This window comes from Delphinapterus leucas, chromosome 17 (genome assembly GCF_059928025.1).
Source record: "Delphinapterus leucas isolate spDelLeu-1000000601 "Yukka" chromosome 17, BTC_Dleu_Yukka2, whole genome shotgun sequence".
Classification (NCBI taxonomy): domain Eukaryota; kingdom Metazoa; phylum Chordata; class Mammalia; order Artiodactyla; family Monodontidae; genus Delphinapterus; species Delphinapterus leucas.
The window spans coordinates 53,388,767-53,408,742 of record NC_143145.1 but is presented as its reverse complement, the minus strand read 5'-3'; the positions used below and the strand labels follow the sequence as shown (position 1 = coordinate 53,408,742).

The 19,976-nt window shown below is 36.6% G+C and overlaps 2 long non-coding RNA genes across 2 annotated transcripts in view; one reads left to right on the top strand and one right to left on the bottom strand.

Moving 5' to 3' along the window:
• LOC149747028 (uncharacterized) overlaps positions 1 to 19,976 on the top strand; it is a 102,782-nt gene that overhangs the window by 44,283 nt on the left and 38,523 nt on the right. The window lies entirely within an intron of this gene.
• LOC149747027 (uncharacterized) overlaps positions 7,868 to 19,976 on the bottom strand; it is a 95,875-nt gene continuing 83,766 nt past the window's right edge. The window contains exon 5 of the long non-coding RNA XR_016388494.1: positions 7,868 to 17,343. This is a non-coding gene — a long non-coding RNA (uncharacterized LOC149747027). The remainder of the gene's footprint in view (positions 17,344 to 19,976) is intronic.

Here is a 19,976-nt window from a genome sequence, read left to right as displayed (position 1 = left end):
TTAAGGGAAACAGAAAGCCAACAGCTAAATACGGTCTGGGTTTGCCTAAGTCTGTGATCACCTGTGGCAAGGAAACAGTCTGACAAGGCAAAAAACAGTGAGGTTCACCACTACTTGGCCTAACAATGTACATATTCATAATAAAATCAATTTAAAATTCAGTGCTCCTTGATAAAGTTTCACGCATACTAAAAATTAACCAGTGCTGGATAGCACTTTACAGTTTTACAAACACATTCACTTATTTTATGGGTCATCATTATTAACCTACTTAAAGATGTAACTGAAGTTCAGCCCCAGGCAGTAAACCACAATGTACTTGAGAAGCAGGCATTCAGCATCTTTGTAACTTCACTTCTCGTGTGATTTGTTACCTGCTTACCATGTGATGGTCCTCTGCCACATGCAAGGAATTCAGGGACAGATAAAACACAGCCCTTTTTCCTTGAAGAGTTTACAGTGCCCCAGGGAAAGGAAGAGACGTTGACAGTACTTTAGAATACTGTGTAATATGAAGCTGGCCCAGACAGAAGGGGAGGAAGCTCAGGCACTATCAGGGGACAGATGTTACTCATAGCAGAGTGCATGTGTCTCCAGGGGCAAGGCTTCCATGAGGAAGTGTTACTTGACCTGAATCTTAAAAGGTGATTAAAAGTTAATAGGTGTGGGCTTCCCTGGTGGCTCAGTGGTTGAGAGTCCGCTTGCCGATGCAGGGGACATGGGTTCATGCACCAGTCTGGGAAGATCTCACATGCCACGGAGTGGCTAGGCCCGTGATCCATGGCTGCTGAGTCTGTGCGTCCAGAGCCTGTGCTCCGCAACGGGAGAGGCCACAACAGTGAGAGGCCCACGTACCGCAAAAAAAAAAAAAAAAGAATTCATAGGTGAATGAGAAGGACTGACAGGACAGGGAGATGATGAGCCTATAAACATATGCACTGGTGTGTGCTGTAAGACACCCAATTCCTGGCCACAAGAGCACAAAAGCAATTGTAGGTTTGGGATGAAGTTGGAGGGAAGGAACAGGTAAGATCAAAGAGGGTCCTATCACAGCTAGCAAGGATTTCAGGTTCAAATCAATATGAACAGACTACTTCTCATTTTAGAAAGACACCTTATATTTTATTTATTTATTTTTTAGTACTCAGTACTTAATTTTTTTATTTTTCAAAATTTTTATTGAAGCTGACCTGCCATGTTGTGTTAGTTCCAGGTATACAGCAAAGTGATTCAGTGATAAATATTTATACATATATTCTTTTCCATTATAGGTTATTACAAGATATTGAGGATGGTTCCCTGTGCTATACAGTAGGTCCTTGTTGTTTATTTTATATACAGTAATTTGTATCTGTTAATCCCAAACTCCTAATTTATTCCAACTCTCCCGTTTTCCTTTGGTAACCATAAATTGGTTTTATGTCTGTGAGTCTATTTCTGTTTTGTAAATGAGTTCATTTGTAGCACTTTTTTAGATTCCACATATAAGCTATATCATATAATATTTCTCTTTGTCTGACTTGCTTCACTTAGTATGATAATATCTAGGTCCATCTATGTTGCTGCAAATGACATTATTTCACTCTTTTTTATGGCTGAGTAATATTCCACTGTATATATGTACCACATCTCCTTACAATTTAAAAGAAGGATGGCTTTTAGTGAGATAAGACTCCTCATAGTCTTACAATGAAAGTTAGCATTAAAAGGACTACGGGGTTAAAAGAAGACATATCCTTTGGTCCCAAGCAATTTATATTTGATTTAAAAAGTAATTTATGTATTTGTACATGCAAGCACACAATCTAGAACAAGAGCAAAAGTAGTATTAAATCTATTAAGTGCTATTAAACTTGTCTGAAATCATTAAAGAAAGCTTCAGAGAGGAGTTCAGCTATAAATATTGCTAGGATTGTCACTGAAGAGATGAGAGAAAGAACATTTCAGAGGGCAGTATAGAATATAAAAAGCATAGAGTGGAAAATAGAAATTAGATACTTGTAACAAAAGCCCAGGACCAGATGGCTTCACAGGAGAATTCTATCAAACATTTAGAGAAGAGCTCACACCTATCCTTCTCAAAGTCTTCCAAAATAGAGCAGAGGGCGGACCATTCCCAAACTCATTCTATGAGGCCACCATCACCCTGATACGAAAATCAGACAAAGATGTCACAAAAAAAGAAAACTACAGGCCAATATCACTGATGAATATAGGTGCAAAACTCATCAACAAAATACTAGCAATCAGAATCCAACAGCACATTAAAAGGATCATACACCATGATCAAGTAGGGTTTATCCCAGGAATGCAAGGATTCTTCAATATATGCAAATCAATCAATGTGATAAACCATATTAACAAATTGAAGGAGAAAAACCATATGTTCATCTGGATAGATGCAGAAAAAGCTTTTGACAAAATTCAAAACCCATTTATGACAAAAACCCTCCAGGAATCCAAATTGGAAAAGAAGAAGTAAAGCTGTCACTGTTTACAGATGACATGATACTATACGTAGAGAATCCTAAAGATGCTACCAGAAAACTACTAGAGCTAATCAATGAATTTGGTAAAGTAGCAGGATAAAAAATTAATGCACAGAAATCTCTGGCATTCCTATGCACTAATGATGAAAAATCTGAAAGTGAAATCAAGAAAACACTCCCATTTACCACTGCAACAAAAAGAATAAAATATCTAGGAATAAACCTACCTAAGGAGACAAAAGACCTGTATGCAGAAAATTATAAGACACTGATGAAAGAAATTAAAGACGATACAAATAGATGGAGAGATATACCATGTTCTTGGATTGGAAGAATCAACACTATGAAAATGACTCTGTTATCTAAAGCAATCTACAGATTCAATGCAATCCCTATCAAACTACCACTGGCATTTTTCACAGAACTACAAGTAAAAATTTCACAATTTGTATGGAAACACAAAAGACCCCAAATAGCCAAAGCTATCTTGAGAACGAAACACGGAGCTGGAGGAATCAGGCTCCCTGACTTCAGACTCTACTACAAAGCTACAGTAATCAAGACAGTATGGTACTGGCACAAAAACAGAAAGATAGATCAATGGAACAGGATAGAAAGCCCAGAGATAAACCCACACACATATGGTCACCTTATCTTTGATAAAGGAGGCAGGAATGTACAGTGGAGAAAGGACAGCCTCTTCAATAAGTGGTGCTGGGAAAACTGGACAGGTACATGTCAAAGTATGAGACTAGATCACTCCCTAACACCATGCACAAAAATAAGCTCAAAATGGATTAAAGACCTAAATGTAAGGCCAGAAACTATCAAACTCTTAGAGGAAAACATAGGCACAACACTCTATGACGTAAATCACAGCAAGATCCTTTTTGACCTACCTTCTAGAGAAATGGAAATAAAAACAAAAATAAACAAATGGGACCTAATGAAGCTTCAAAGCTTTGGCACAGCAAAGGAAACCATAAACAAGACGAAAATACAACCCTCAGAATGGGAGAAAATATTTGCAAATGAAGCAACTGACAAAGAATTAACCTCCAAAATTGACAAGCAGCTCATGCAGCTCAATAACAAAAAAACAAAACAACCCAATCCAAAAATGGTCAGAAGACCTAAATAGACATTTCTCCAAAGAAGATATACAGAGTGCCAACAAACACATGAAAGAGTGCTCAACATCATTAATCATTAGAGAAATGCAAATCAAAACTACAATGAGATATCATCTCACACCAGTCAGAATGGCCATCATCAAAAAATCTAGAAACAATAAATGCTGGAGAGGGTGTGGAGAAAAGAGAACACTCTTGCACTGCTGTTGGGAATGTGAATTGGTACAGCCACTATGGAGAACAGTATGGAGATTCCTTAAAAAACTACAAATAGAACTACCATATGACCCAGCAATCCCACTACTGGGCATATACCCTGAGAAAACCATAATTCAGAAAGAGTCATGCACCAAAATGTTCATTGCACCTCTATTTACAGTAGCCAGGAGATGGAAACAACCTAAGTGTCCATCATAGGATGAATGGATAAAGAAGATGTGGCACATATATACAATGGAATATTACTCAGCCATAAAAAGAAACGAAATTGAGTTATTTGTAGTGAGGTGGATGGACCTAGAGTCTGTCATAGAGAGTGTCATAAAGAGAGTGAAGTCAGAAAGACAAAGACAAATACCGTATGCTAACACAAATATATGGAATCTAAGAAAAAAAATGTCATGAAGAACCTAAGGGTAAGACGGGAATAAAGTCACAGACCTACTAGAGAATGGACTTGAGGATATGGGGAGGGGGAAGGGTAAGCTGTGACAAAGTGAGAGAGTGGCATGGATATATATACACTACCAAATGTAAAATAGATAGCTAGTGGGAAGGAGCCACATAGCACATGTAGATCAGCTTGGTGCTTTGGGACCACCTGTATGGGTGGGATAGGGAGGGTGGGAGAGAGGGAAACGCAAGAGGGAGGAGATATGGGAACATATGTATATGTATAACTGATTCACTTTGTCATAAAGCAGAAACTAACAAACCATTGTAAAGCAATTATACTCCAATAAAGATGTAAAAAATAAAAAACAAAAAAACCCTCCAGGAAGTAGGCATAGAGGGAAATTACCTCAACATAATAAAGACCATATATGACAAACCCATATGCAACATCGTTCTCAATGGTGAAAAACTGAAACCATTTCCATTAAGATCAGACACAAGACAAAACTGCCCACTGTCACCACTATTATTCAACATAGTTTTGGAATTTTAGCCACAGCAATCAGAGAAGAAAAAGAAATAAAAGGAAACCAAATCAGAAAAGAAGTAAAACTGTCACTGTTTGCAGATGACATGATACTATACAAAGAGATTCCTAAAGATGCTACCAGAAAACTACTAGAGCTAATCAATGAATTTGGTAAATTAGCAGGATACAAAATTAACACACAGAAATCTCTTGCATTCCTATACCCTAATGATGAAAAATCTGAAAGAGAAATGAAGGAAACACTCCCATTTACCATTGCAACAAAAAGAATAAAATACCTAGGAATAAGCCTACCTAGGGATACAAAAGACCTGTATGCAGAAAACTAGAAGACACTGCTGAAAGAAATTAAAGATGATACATGCAGATGGAGAGATATACCATGTTCTTGGATTGGAAGAATCAACATTGTGAAAATGACTCTACTACCTCAAGCAATCTACAGATTCAATGAAATCCCCATCAAACTTCCAATGACATTTTTCACAAAATTAGAACAAAAAAAATCACAATATGTATAGAAACACAAAAGACCCCGAATAGCCAAAGCAATTTTTCAGAAAGGAAAACAAAGCTGGAGGAATCAGGCTGGCTGACTTCAGACTATGCTACAAAGCTAGAGTAATCAAGACAGTATGGTACTGGCACAAAAACGGAAATATAGATCAATGGAACAGCATAGAAAGCTCAGACATAAACCCACGTACATATGGTCACCTTATCTTTGATAAAGGAGGTGAGAATATACAATGGAGATAAGACAGACTCTTCAATAAGTGGTGCTGGGAAAACTGGACAGCTACATGGAAAAGAATGAAATTAGAACAATACCTAACGCCATACACCATAATAAACTCAAAATGGATTAAAGACTTAACTGTAAGGCCAGATACTATACAACTCTGATAGGAAAACATAGGCAGAACAATCGATGACATAAATCACAGCAAGATCCTTTTTGACCCACCTCCTAGAGAAATGGAAATAAAAACAAAAATAAACAAATGGGACCTAATGAAACTTTAAAGCTTATGCACAGCAAAGGAAACCATAAACAAGACGAAAAGCCAATGCTCAGGATGTGAGAAAATATTTGAAAACGAAGCAACCGACAAAGGATTAATCTCCAAAATTGACAAGCAGCTCATGCAGCTCAGTATCAAAAAAACAAACAACCCAATCAAAAAATGGGCAGAAGACCTACAGAGACATTATCCAAAGAAGATATACAGATTGCCAACAAATACATGAAAGGATACTCAACATCAGTAATCATTAGAGAAATGCAAATCAAAACTGCAATGAGGTATCACTTCACACCGGTCAGAATGGCCATCATCAAAAAATCTACAAACAGTAAATGCTGGAGAGGGTGTGGAGAAAAGGAAACCCTCTTGCACTGCTGGTGGGAGTGTAAATTGATACAGCCACTATGGAGAACAGTATGGAGGGTCCTTCAAAAAACTAAAAATAGTACTACCATATGACCCAGCAATCCCACTACTGGGCATATACCCTGAGAAAACCATAATTCAAAAAGAGTCATGTACCACAATGTTCATTGCAGCTCTATTTACAGTAGCCAGGACATGGAAGCAAACTAAGTGTCCATTGACAGATGAATGGATAAAGAAGATGTGGCACATGTATACAATGGAATATTACTGGGCCATAAATAGAAATGAAATTGAGTTATTTGTAGTGAGGTGCATGGACCTAGAGTCTGTCATACAGAGTGAAGCAAGTCAGAAAGATAATAACAAATAGCGTATGCTAACACATATATATGGAATCTAAAAAAAAAAATGGTTTTGACGAACTTAGGGGCAGGACAGGAATAAAGTCGCAGATGTAGAGAATCGACTTGAGGACACGGGGGGGGGAAGCGTAAGCTGGGATGAAGTGAGAGAGTGGCATGGACATATATACACTACCAAATGTAAAATAGATAGCTAGTGGGAAACAGCCACATAGCACAGGGAGATAGTTCAGTTCGGTGCTTTTTGTCTACCTACAGGGTGGGATAGGGAGTGTGGGAGGGAGATGCAAGAGGGAGGAGATGTGCGGATATATGTATATGTATAGCTGCTTCACTTTGTTATAAAGCAAAAATTAACACACCATTGTAAAGCAATTTTACTCCAATAAAGATGTTAAAAAAAATACATTGTTGTGCTTGCAACCATGAGAAAATCATTGCAGCTGGAAAGATAAGCGACAGATAGGTGCAAACCCTGCTTGGTTGTCATAATAGGACCCCAAATTTCTCACCAACAGGAACTGCAATGTTAGCCTGTGAGAAAGACATAGATTTCCTCAATATTTCATGAAAATATTATCGATATTTTTAGGCATGATCATTACAGTCAAAATTAAATTCAAAAAACAGAGAGAAAGATAAGGATAAAGATTAAAAAAATTACGAACGCTTTTTATTTTAGAGTGGACATGACGTACAAAGCAGGTACTATAGCAGTTGACTGATACTTATAACTCTAAGACCGTTCAGGATATATGAGGAATGATGGGAAATAGGCATAGGCAAATGTTTGGCAAAGATGTTTCTTCAAATTCTCTGCCTCCAAACTGATGATTTCTCCCCTGTGAAGACATTGTTTACATGTAAAGCCAGAAGTCGTAACCAAGGTCAACCGTGTGCCGTGCAGTTATTCAGATTTTATATTCTTTCTCGCTCAGTAGCAATACCACTGGCTGGATATAGGGATAGAAATGTGCCTGAGGTTTTTTTTTTTTTTTTTGAATTTTTAATTTTGTTTTTTTTTTTTTTTTTTTAAACACCTTTATTGGGGTATAATTGCTTTACAATTGTGTGTTAGTTTCTGCTTTATAACAAAGTGAATCAGTTATACATATACATATGTTCCCATATGTCTTCCCCCCTGCGTCTCCCTCCCTCCCACTCTCCCCATCCCACCCCTCCAGGCTGTCACAAAGCACCGAGCTAATATCCCTGTGCCCTGCGGCTGCCTCCCCCCAGCTATCCACCTTACTACGTTTGCCAGTGTGTACATGTCCATGACTCTCTCTCACCCCGTCAAAGCTCACCCTTGTGCCTGAGGTTTTGATTGACAGGTTTGGAGCTTGGTTTCCCTTGAGGAATTCTCTTCCTATAAGTCTTTGTTTTCCTGGCATTTTACACATTATACCATAATGCTCATCAGAAAATTCATGTCAGATCTAACTACTGGCACTTGACTGTAAAGTTTTATATTTAAAAGATGCTGTTTGGCTGTTTACAATATATAAATGCCAGTTTATTTCTCTGGGAAGGGTCACAGAGAAAAAAACAGTAATTTTCTTTCACTGACATCAGGGGAAACTGCTTCCTGCTAGATCAATGCATAAAAATTCAGTTTTAATGACTTTGTAGTACCTTAGCCTTGACATCTGTATATTTAGAAATGAGTGTGCAAAACCTTCAGCATTTTATAAATGAAAAGAAAAAAATGATTTAATTATGAGTAGTGTATACAATATTATGATTATTATTGCTAGAGATAATAACACCAAGAGATGGTCCATAGACAAATGAATACATATTTTTCCAATTTTTATGTTAATAAAGTCATTTAAGTAAATTCAGACCTGGTGTTGTCTGCAGAGCAGTACATTATTCTCTATACACACAAATAATTATGAAAGGATTAGTCAGTTGTAGGAATTTATTATGTATAGTATTCTGCCTTGCATTTATCATTCAGTGAAGTATTAAAAGGCAGCTTATGGAGAAAGGAATATTTCAAATTATGGACTTATAAATGCTCTGCAAACCATTGCTTTTGATGAACTGATTTCCTGATCAGAGCAATCTTGTATAAATTTTGATCATTTTATATTTTTTCCATCTGTACTTCTTTCAAGTTCAAGTCTGGATAGCTTGAGTTTGTTGCTTGTCCCCCATTAAATTGCCTGAACTCTATCTCAAAGCCCAAACCATGCTTATGTTACATAACACCCAAGGGGAAATGTGTTTCCTGTGGGGACTCAGTTAAAAAGATGCCTTTTCCACATAAAGATCTTTAATATTTCTGAAAGCACATTTTCCCTGAATGTTAAAATCTGCTTTCCATTACACTCTAATGGTAAAAGTTTTTGCATGGGCATCTGTGGTCCAAAGGTTGCCTCAGCAGGGTCACATAACAGTCTCTCAAAGTAAACCTGAGGGGCCGGCCCACCAAGCCCCCCTCCGCAGAGGCAGTAGCAAGCTGGGCTGATCAACCACCAGCACAGATCAAACCAGCAGCATAGGAGTTCTCACTGCACTGCAGCACTTCTTAGCAAATGGTTTGTAATTAAGTCCACATTCCCAAAGACAACACATTGAAAAATGTATATGTTTAGGAGTGAAAGGTGAAGAAAAGAAAGCCAATACATGAGGTACCTAGAGCTGTCAAATTCATAGAGCAGAAGGAAGGAGAGTGGTTTGCAGAGGTTGGAATCAGGAGGGAAGAAGGGAGAAATATTGTTGACCGGGTACAAGACGGGACGCTGCAAAGAAATCTGGAGATGGATAGTGGTGACTTGCACAACCATGTGCAAACTTTATGTTATATACATCTTGCCACAATTTTTTTTAAAGACCTTGTTAAAAACAACAAAAAAGAAGAAAGCAAATAAGAGATAGTCATAATGATTGCACTCGATCAACTGCTTAATTTGTATCTTACCCAAATCTAAAATGTTATTCTTTTGTTTTTCATAATTGTCCAAGTTGGTTCCCCTTCTGAGGTGAGAAAAATAGTGAATTTGCTAATGATTTCTCTCATAGGCATCTATATCTTCTGCATTTTTGAGAACCTTTTACAAGTCCCCAAGTTGCTTACACAACCCTCAGACACTGTGATGCTTCAGGCCCTAGAGAAGGATGCTAAGTGTCTACCATGTTTGCGGTCTCAAGGTACCATTCCTTATAAAAGCTCAGGAAATAGCTAGGTGGCTTGCAGAACTAACCACCATGACGGTTCTCTCTGGTTGAGGGGTTGGCACTTTAATTTCCTATGGTGACAGTTTCCTTTGCTGAGAGCTGCAAGGTGTCAGGACCTATGGTTTCTAAAACCTGGAGGACTGGGCTATGGCATATGCAGTGGAAATGCTGCTCCACAATCCAGATAAGTAGACCCACTTCTTCCTGAGTGACGTTAGCTGTCTACACCACAAATGGAGCCATTGAAAAAGTTAGATATTATCTGAACTCATTAATATTCTGCTATGAAGTTTGTTACTAGGCAATTATGATTAAAACGGACAAATCTTCAGTCTCTTGAAAACTATGTTTAATGACACTTGCAAGTAGTAATTTGTTTCTTCTATTTATGGACAAATATTAAAACCAGACCTTCTTAAAGGAGACAATAACCTCAGTTCAAAGAAAATCAGCCATAATGCAATCACACATATGTAAATATTAAACATATACATAAACCAGAAAGACAATTCATGTTTGATTGTGGCAGGAATGGATTATGATTCTTTTCTAATCTTTTCTTGGAAAAAATGATTATCCAAAGAATAAATTCACAAGTTCTAATTTTAGTTCCTCTTCATCATCAGGAGAAAAGGTGATTAAATATTTAGCATTCAGAGCTCCCTATGGCATAGTTATCATGCCCATTACAAAATGAGGAAAAATCACTCAGAAGGATTAAATAAAATTGCCTAAGCACAGCTAGACAGGAGCACAAACAGGATCCACACTTGTGTCCGACTTAAAACATATTCTCTTTTACTTCCTTATGTTTCCTCTCAATAAATAATTATTAAGACTGTATTATATGAAGGATACTGTGAAGGGCCTTCATAGACTAGAAATAAACATAAGCTCCTGTCTTTCTGTGGATTAACTGATAGAGCAAATGTACTGATATAGTGATGCAGTCTTTATATATGTAGAAGAGGCCTGACCATTAAGACTAGAATGTTCCAGGGAAGTCTTCAAGTGAAACTAGGAAAGGACCAGGTGAATAACACCTGACTGGAGAGAGCATGTTCATAGCTGAGCAGGTCAGAGAGCTGCTGCCTTGCATCCTTCAGAATCATCACAGACACAAGAAACACAGTCTTACACAGAGTGGATAATAAGTAGATAGTTATTGAATTAATGGACAAGAGGACTAATTACTAAAGTCATTTGGCTGGAGTAAAAGCTTTATGTAGAAAAATAAAAGCAAAGGTAAAATTAGGAGGCTAAAGAAAGGGAGCATGTAGAATGGTTTCACGGCAAGAATATGGGCTTTGAACTCTATCCTCTAGAAAACGGGAGAGGTCACATAAATGGGATGATAAAAGACAGAGTGGATATGTTGTCTAGGAAGAATTGGAAGGGGAGAGATTGGTGAGAAGTAGACAATAGCCCAGGTGTGAGATAATGAGAACCTGGGCTGGGGAAGGGGGTGCAGTGGGGAATGGACAGGATTATCTTTACTTGTGAATAATGGAAACCTATTTCAAGAATAAGTATGGCAAATATATTCCAACAAAATGGATAAATCACTGTTAACAAATTTCTCTTACAATTGAAGATAAAAAAAATACTGGTGTGAATAAATTTATTTAAATTTTAAGATGTATATTTTAAAGCGGTTTCATTATTTGATTGATATTTACCATTCAAATAATTAGTTGTCCATATCATTTTGCATATACAATAACTCATACCCAATCTGCTGACAAAACCTTATGGGGTCTACACTGAAAAACTGCATCAGCCTTTTCAATTAATTTAATAAAGCACTTGCTCTTCACATTTTAAAGAAAAAAATATAACAAAACCCTAGCCCAAGAAAATAATCTTTTACTTGGGCATTTGTAAAATAAAAATTAAAAAAAAAAATGAACATCTTTTGGCTTTCTCTAACTCTTTTTTACTTTGAAAGAGAACAATAAGAAAAGTCCAGGATTGTAAGTTCATCCATTATTTGGACTGAATATAATTTCATCCTTAAGTGAGTATTTTGTTTTTAATCCTGGCCTCCTACTGTAATCAAAATAAAGCATATTGGTTACCTGCCAGGAGTCAAGTCTGACGCCACAGTACAAGTGCACTGGATTGTTCTTTGGGGCACCCAGGGTAAACTAACACCCAAAAGTCATCCCAAGTTGCCCTTCAAAATCAGTTGCAGTTATTCGTTATTTAATCCCCACAGCAATGCTTTTGTAACAAAGGTCAGGATCTCTTTGTAGGCAATCAGGTGGCTGAGGCAAGTGACACAAATGTCAGAGTTTTAGGGCTTCATCCAGCAGCTCAATTTTCATCTCTCTGTTTATTAGACCAAAGTAATAAGGCTTAACCCAACTATGTATTCAAAATGCATCATAAAAGATAGATGTCTTGACTGCAATAAATTTTTTTAAAACCAAAAGATAAATAAAGTGATGTTTCATACAGCTGGGGAGTTTGAGTTTATAGAAAAGTATTTGTTAACACAATAGCGATCTTAGCATTAAGAGCTTATATTTCTTAAAAGCTCTTCAGAGCTTAGAATACTCACCAATACACTGGGATGGATCGCGTATAAACGAGCCTACTTCCTACTTTGTTCATCTTTTGTTTTAAATGTTAATCCACAAAAGAAGCCGAGTGAAGTGTTTTCTATGAGAAAAGTATAAAAGCTGAGTTTATGAATATAAAAAATAAAGGCTAGTATAACAACCAGCCCTGAAATAATGGGAAATGGACTGCTGTCAAAAGAACAAGAAAAAAATTAGGAGAAAAGACTGGATTTTTCTACTTTTGATGTGAAAAGGAAATGGCTGCTTCTTTTCATCTGTTTACCCCCGGACTCACCTCTCCCCAGATACGTCGATTGTGAGTTTGAATATTAAATGTCTATCAATGTAGTAGAAATAATGAGATCTATTTGTCTATCTATTTATCTGTCTGTACATATACATTTACATTCAAAACATACTATCATTTGATACAATCATTTTTTGAAATGTCAGTGTTTCATTTTATATAAAAAGAGATACAAAAAATTAAGTGAGTAAATTAAAGAAGGGTCAGAAATAATGTGACACAATAATAGTGACACAAAGGACGCCTGGGAGCCATAAAGAACCTTTATCTGTTTCTAAGAAGCCTGCGGCTTGGTTATTTAAGATAAATACTTGCCTCTGCTCTCTTGATCTGCACATTCACAAAGCAATAGGCTGGGAAGCAACACGCCAACTATCAAGTCCTTTCTTTGCTGCTTAGTCACAGTATACCTTTTGCACAGCCATTGAAATTTTCTGTACCCCAGTTTAGTCACAGGGAAAATCATGCTATAAACTTTCATTTGTCTTCTATCTTTAAGAGTAAGGGAGAATAAACTAAAATTAAAGAGATTTTTCTTTTCTTAAGTTGAATTCAGGAATTTTTCTCATAGCTAATAAATGTATTTTCAAGCACAAAGGCCAAACTCCAATGGCAAACACATTATCTGACCTTGTATGCATTGTCAGATATTTCCAAGGAGAGATGCAAGCATGTGTGTCTACTGTGTGTGTGTGTGTGAGCGTGCATCTGTGGTATTTGTCCACACCGACATATACCTGTGAATACAAACTCATATTACAGCATATTGAATACTATAGGAGTAAAAAATCTATACCTCTCATATAAATATTAAGTGTCTTAATTCTATGGGATATTCTATTGGGCTTATAAAATGTATAAGATGTAAATCACAGAATTTCTCGAAATGCAATGGTTCTAATTTGAAAGTGGTTAAAATCAAAACTTTACAAATGGGCCTGGTCTTACTCTACAACAGATGGATTAAGCAAAGACATTTAAGCTCATAGCCTAAGTGTATAATCATCCTCATTGAGAATAATATCTTTTTAAAGTTGACTGTCCATGACTTGATCTATTTAGCATTGGGAGGAGAGATAAATTAGGAGTTTGGGATTAATATATACACACTACTATATGTAAAATAGCTTACCAACAAGGATCTACTGTATAGCACAGGGAACTCCACTCAATATTTTATAATAACCTATGAGGGAAAAGAATCTGAAAAAAATATATACGTGTATAACTGAATCACTTTGCTGTACACCTGAAACTAACACAACATTGTAAATCAAATGTACTTCAATAAGAAAAAAAGATATAGAGGTGCCTATCCCATCACATATTGTGAGTTTTACAGGGTTACAGAATCCTGGGTGGTGCCAGCGCCTAGCGGGCAGAGTCACAATAATTTCAGAATTACTTAGATTTGAAATTCCAGAAATTCTATTAAGTCAGAAGTGAGAAATGTGTGAGTCCTCTTGACCACAAAAGTATTCAATGAAATATATTACAGGATTTAAGAGAGAAGGTCCTAAGCCTGCTTGCCTTAGTTTCAACGCCAACTCTGACACTTTCTAACCAAATGCCTTGGACAAGTTATTTAATATTTCTGTACCTTGGAAGTCCTTGGTCACTATTGAAAAGGAGATGACGGTAGTCTTTACCTCATAAAGCTTGAATCTTCTATGTGTTCAGGAAAAATAATCACTAGCACAGAGGAAGCGTGTGAAGAATGTCTGATGTCTGTTTTTCCACTGAGTGTCCTTCAACAGCCTCTGGACAGTCCTGAGAACAAATAGCTAAAACTCTTGTCTTTGATGTTGTGTTGTATGGACACTACTTTGTACCTCTTTAGTCTGTAGTTTTCTGTGACAAGTTGAGACTTGCTAAGATTTCCAGGGCTTTATTTTTCTCCACTTGTGATGAGGGAATTAACTCATTTGATAAAAGTTTACTGAATAAATACTGTGTGCCTGAAACTATGGTAGGTACTGTGGATGTATGAATGCTGTATCAGGTGAAGTTACATGCTACAAAGAAAAATCACAAAAGTTAGGGAGTGTCCGTTTTCCAATGAGTTAACATTTGAGAAGAGACCTACAGGAAGAGAGTGAATAATCCATGGGCGTATTTGAGCCCTGAGTGTTTGAAGGAAAAATAACAGCAAGTGCAAATACCCTGTAGCAAAGTCATGCTTGGTGTGTAGGGCATTGCAGAAGCCAGTATGTCTAGAGCAAAATGAGGAAAGAAGAATGATTGTGAAGCTCCAAGACATGGGATCATGGAGGCTTTTGTAAGAAATGTGGCTTTTACTCTCAGCGCATTGAGAGCATTGAAGAACTGGAGTAGAGAAATATCATCAAACATGGTTTACAAAAAGTGTCTTTGATGTGTTGCAAATAGATTGAAAGAGGGCAAGAGCCAATGCAGTTAGAAGGCTGTTGCAATAATCCAGGCAAGAAATGATAATATCTTGGATGAGGGTAGCAATGATTAAGATGGTAAAAGAATTTGTATTCTGAGTAGACAGTCCTTAGGGACAGAAACAAGGGTGTTTGTTCATAGACTGGATATGGGTTTGAGAGAGACAGGGAGGTTACGGACAGCTGCAGTGTTTTTGGTATGAGTATAAGGGAGGGTGGAGTTGACTTTAATGAGCTGGCAAAATTGTGGGATGGGTGGGGTTTGGGGAATCAGAGAGAATCAGAAATCTCACTGTGAATTTGTTTAAATGTGAGATGACTATTAGATACTTAGTGGGAGTATCAAGGAAGCAGTGAGGTACACTGTCAAGATTTGGTTACTCTGGGAATAAGATCCAAGGGTAGACTCCTCATTGTCATGATGTTTTGGATGTGCCCATGACTTTCATGCATTGACATCATATTGCTGGTCATTTGTCTCGTACAAGTTAGCATGATGATAAATAACAGAAATACCTTTATGTCCACCCCATCCAACAAGGCATCAATAGAGCTATAAGAGATCATCTCTGAAAGTATGATGGGCAGCTGCATGGTGTGAGGCAAAGGGACAGCCTTACCAATTCTTGGTACCACTTTCCACCACCTCTCCACATTTAGACATTGTTTGCCTTACATTGTATCTCTGAATCCACAGCTCATTGAATTTCAATCTCAAACACAGTAAGATGTATGGAGTGATTACTGACCCCAAGCAGAAGGAAAAAAATGAAACAAAACAAATGACAAGTTTTGACTATTCAGTTTAGTTAGAATAGTAAGTGAAGTATGAGTGAAGTATTTTAAACTACATACTGCAAGATGAAGTATTTTAAACTACATTCATTTTGTCCGTCTAAATGTGTTTCTTCCATTACCAGTTCTTACTTTTTTCCTCTGACCTACCTTTGCTTTTAATGTTTTTCTAGTATGTTTTAAGTACATTTAACTATATGGGAATGGAACTGTGTTTCCTCCTGAGAATTCTGATGACTCATTAGCTGGGTTGATTTCATACACTGCATTAATGTGCTTGTTATTACAAACTATAAGATAAAAGCATGTTTTCGTTTTTATTTAAAAGTTTTTTCTAAATATATACACACATTCATATGCAGCACCTGCAAGCATTAGAATTGCTACACTTCGTATTTCATACATTTTCCTTTTTTCTGGTGTACCTGTTCTTTGTCCCATTTCATTCTACACCATTTATTTTTAATTAAGGATGCCTCTTTCTACTCTAGATGGCTGACTCTAAATTCTTCAACTTTTCAAAACCCACTGAACATTTACTAGTACACTGGGATCCAATCTTTGGAATGTTTCTAAAACAAGGCATGTTCTATGCACCAAATCAAAATACGCATGCCACTGTCCCTGTACCTCCAAACCTGTTTCTGATTACTGATCGAAATTCCCCTGTTCTTCATTAAAGGCTGAGATTCTTTTTAAATGCTTATTTATGGCTGCCTGGTCCACAGGGGCAGACTATGGATTTAATCGCCTACAGCACAAACCTCTTTTAACATTTGGCCAACTGAGCATTAGGTACCTTGTTGGCTGGGGGGCAACACGTTCCTACTTAGTGTTTGGAGAAGGTAGCCTCAATCCAATATTCTTCATTTATTTCCAAGAACTATTAACGCTAATGAGCATTACATCCACACATCAAGAAAAGATACAAAATAGAGTCACTGCTTCTCAGACTTCATTAAGCTCGGTATTGCTTTATTCAAGGAGCAGGTGTCTAATTTTACAATGTTCTATAAAGACAGATGAAAACAAATACACTGTAATTAATAAAAAGTATTGCTTACCTCTTTAGTTGGTAGCCCCTATTCAGATACAGCTGTGAGTTTGAAAAGATACTACTTGGGGTTACAGGAAGAGATAATTAAGTGTACTACAACAGAAAGCAATTCATTAAATGACAATGAATTTTATTTTCTTCTGATACAAGTAAAACAAGCAGGTGTCCACATTAATTTTGTATCTTCTTTTGTGACTGCAACATACCACAAAAGGTTTTCACTTAAATTTAACTTTTGTTACATGATTCATATTATATTGCTTGCTGTATGTGTTTAAATGCTTTAAGCTGTGCATCTACAATATAAAACTTAAAAAAAGCTTTTCCTCTTGGAAATGTCAGGGGGTTTTTTTCCCCCTAAATCCAGAGTATGTTTTCAAGGTCTCTTCTAAAATGATAACCTTCATATGAGTCACAGGAAGCTAAGAACATCTCTGCATTAGTCTGGCTTCAGTGAGGTTAAATGCAGCAACAGTATGCCTACAAAGAGATACGATAAGCAGTTGTAATGGGTATCACTCAACACAGCACCAAATATCAATCAAAACTAACAAATGCCCTCCCCCACAAATGCTCTCAAGTTCAGTTCCTTGAATTTAATTATTATAGCAAATGGTAATATAACAAGAGTGTCTACTGTCAGGAAAAAAAAATGTTTAAAACAGATGTGAACCATACAAAGCATATGTAAAACACATGTGATCCACAGCGAGGTCACAGGACCCATTGACAGAACACATGTGGAGTACATGAACCACATATGGACACATGTTGCAAAATCACGTTTCTGTTCAATGCCAAGACTCGTATCGTATTCTAAAGAAATCAGGGGCTCTTCAATAAACTTTGTACTTCTTAAGGTAAATGGATACATTTTTGTTTAAAATCCCTTAGTGTAGGCAGACAAGGGTCCTCAAATCTAATATTGGGCTTGAAAGTACTCAAATCCTTGTTTCACTCCTGTTTTCCTATCCCAGGGTGATTCAGTTGATTATTCTCAGGGAATAAAGATTTCTTCCTTGCCCACAGCTAATTCTTTGAGGATGCCATAGCGTATAATGAAACCTAAGCAAACAGAGCCTAAGTGTGTGAATTAGGAGCAACTGTGGTTTGAATGGGCTTTTTCTTTCCTAAAACACTCAAACTAGCAAGGCATTGCTGCCTTATCTTATGTATCTGGAATAGAATTTAAATCTTCTATACTTACAAAAAATCATCAGCATAAAAATCCCAGAATAACATTTATTTTATCTTATAATTTGGGGGAATAAAATATTAACCATATAATTTAAAGTGAATATGAAAAGTCTCATATATACATGGAAATAAGCACAAGTATATCATTTTCTAGTGTGAAAACAGTAACAGTGCCTTATGCATAGGCATTAATTTAATTAGATTCAATATATTATTTCATTTGGTCCTCCTCACAGCCCTGAAGAAATGTAGTGCAACTAGAATTCAGTAAAGCAACTACATGGTATTTAAAAAGAACCTAAGAGAGTGGCATGAACATATATACACCACCAAATGTAAAATAGATAGCTAGTGGGAAGCAGCCACATAGCACAGGAAGATCAGCTCGGTGCTTTGTGACCACCTAGAGGGTGGGATAGGGAGGGTGGGAGGGAGATGCAAGATCCCCTGTATATGGGGATATATGTATATGTATAGCTGATCCACTTTGTTATACAGCAGAAACTAACACACCATTGTAAAGCAATTATACTCCAATAAAGATGTTTAAAAAAAAAAAACCTAAGATATAAGAACAAATGAGAGAAGTAAAAGTTCTTCTCCCTGAGCTGTTAAACTGTGGCTTCCAACAAGTGATACACCTTTTTTGAGGTTCAGTTTTTAATAAAGAAACATGGGGATTATACAATTGCTAACAATATGTTTGTTGTAAATTACCCAACTATTATATGCAAAATCATATTGTAAATGCAAAGATTTATATGTATAGGTGTTAGCTATTTCCGCTGACAATTTACACATGAGAAACACTGAGATTCAGAAAGCTAAGCCGATTGTCACATGACTAATAATTAGTAGGCCTAAGATAAGAAAATAGATAGTTTTGCTTAAGAGTCCCCCATTCTCTTCCAAAAGGCAAAGCTAAGCAGAATATATTTCTCATTAACAGGACATTCATTCTACCTCTACCTCAATAGACAAGCATTGATATCACAGATAATCATTATTATAATAATGCCACATTCACATTTACAGCATTTTACATTTTCAATGTAAAGCATGATCCAGTGAGCATTTGTCTCTTCCATTTCAGGGAAATTACCTCCTTTCTAAAGATTACTAAATTAAGGTTCTAAGAACACAGTAAATAGTTGCTTGAATTTGTATGCTTGTTAAGAAACAACATTAAGAATCTAATTCAAGAGATGAAATTCGAAGTCCAGTAATTATTTTCCATTAAACTAAAATTTTAAATATATAATTGGCAGGCTCTCAATATTGTGTTTTTGTATAATTATATCCAAAACAGTGTTTCTATTGATGCTGCTATTAAAAATGAGTGTATGATGGAAGAAAATCGTGGCATCAGGAGGAGAAATTTTACCACTGAATGAAATGAAAGATTTTCCTTTGTTACTGATTTTGGCAAAATGCAGTAGACTATCCAGCATGGCCTGAAAAGACAGAGCTCCAAGCTGCTTACTGATTTCAGATGTATCCGTTACCTATTGTTTATCGTTGGTTTTGAAAGTGTCATTCTATTATACCTTAAGATTTTAAAAATGTTTCTTAGATACATGCTTTAGCTGTAATTTCTTTGTTAGCATGACTGTCCCCTTTAAACCTGGCTCACTGCCATCCACACTTCAAGACAGAATTCTGATATCACTTCTGTGAACCCTTCCTGGAGGATCCTAGACAGAATTGTTTCCATCTTTCCATTGTACTTGCTGCATTGTGTTACAGTCGATTGTTTGCATGTCTACGTTTTATCTCTGCTAGTCTGAAAATTCCTCAAGAGTGGAGTCATTATTTTTATTAACTTTGTATCCACAGTGCTTTGTAAAGCTATTTAAAATGGCAATTCTGAGGAAGTAGAAAATAAGTGAATGAATGAATGAATGATATATTGCTGC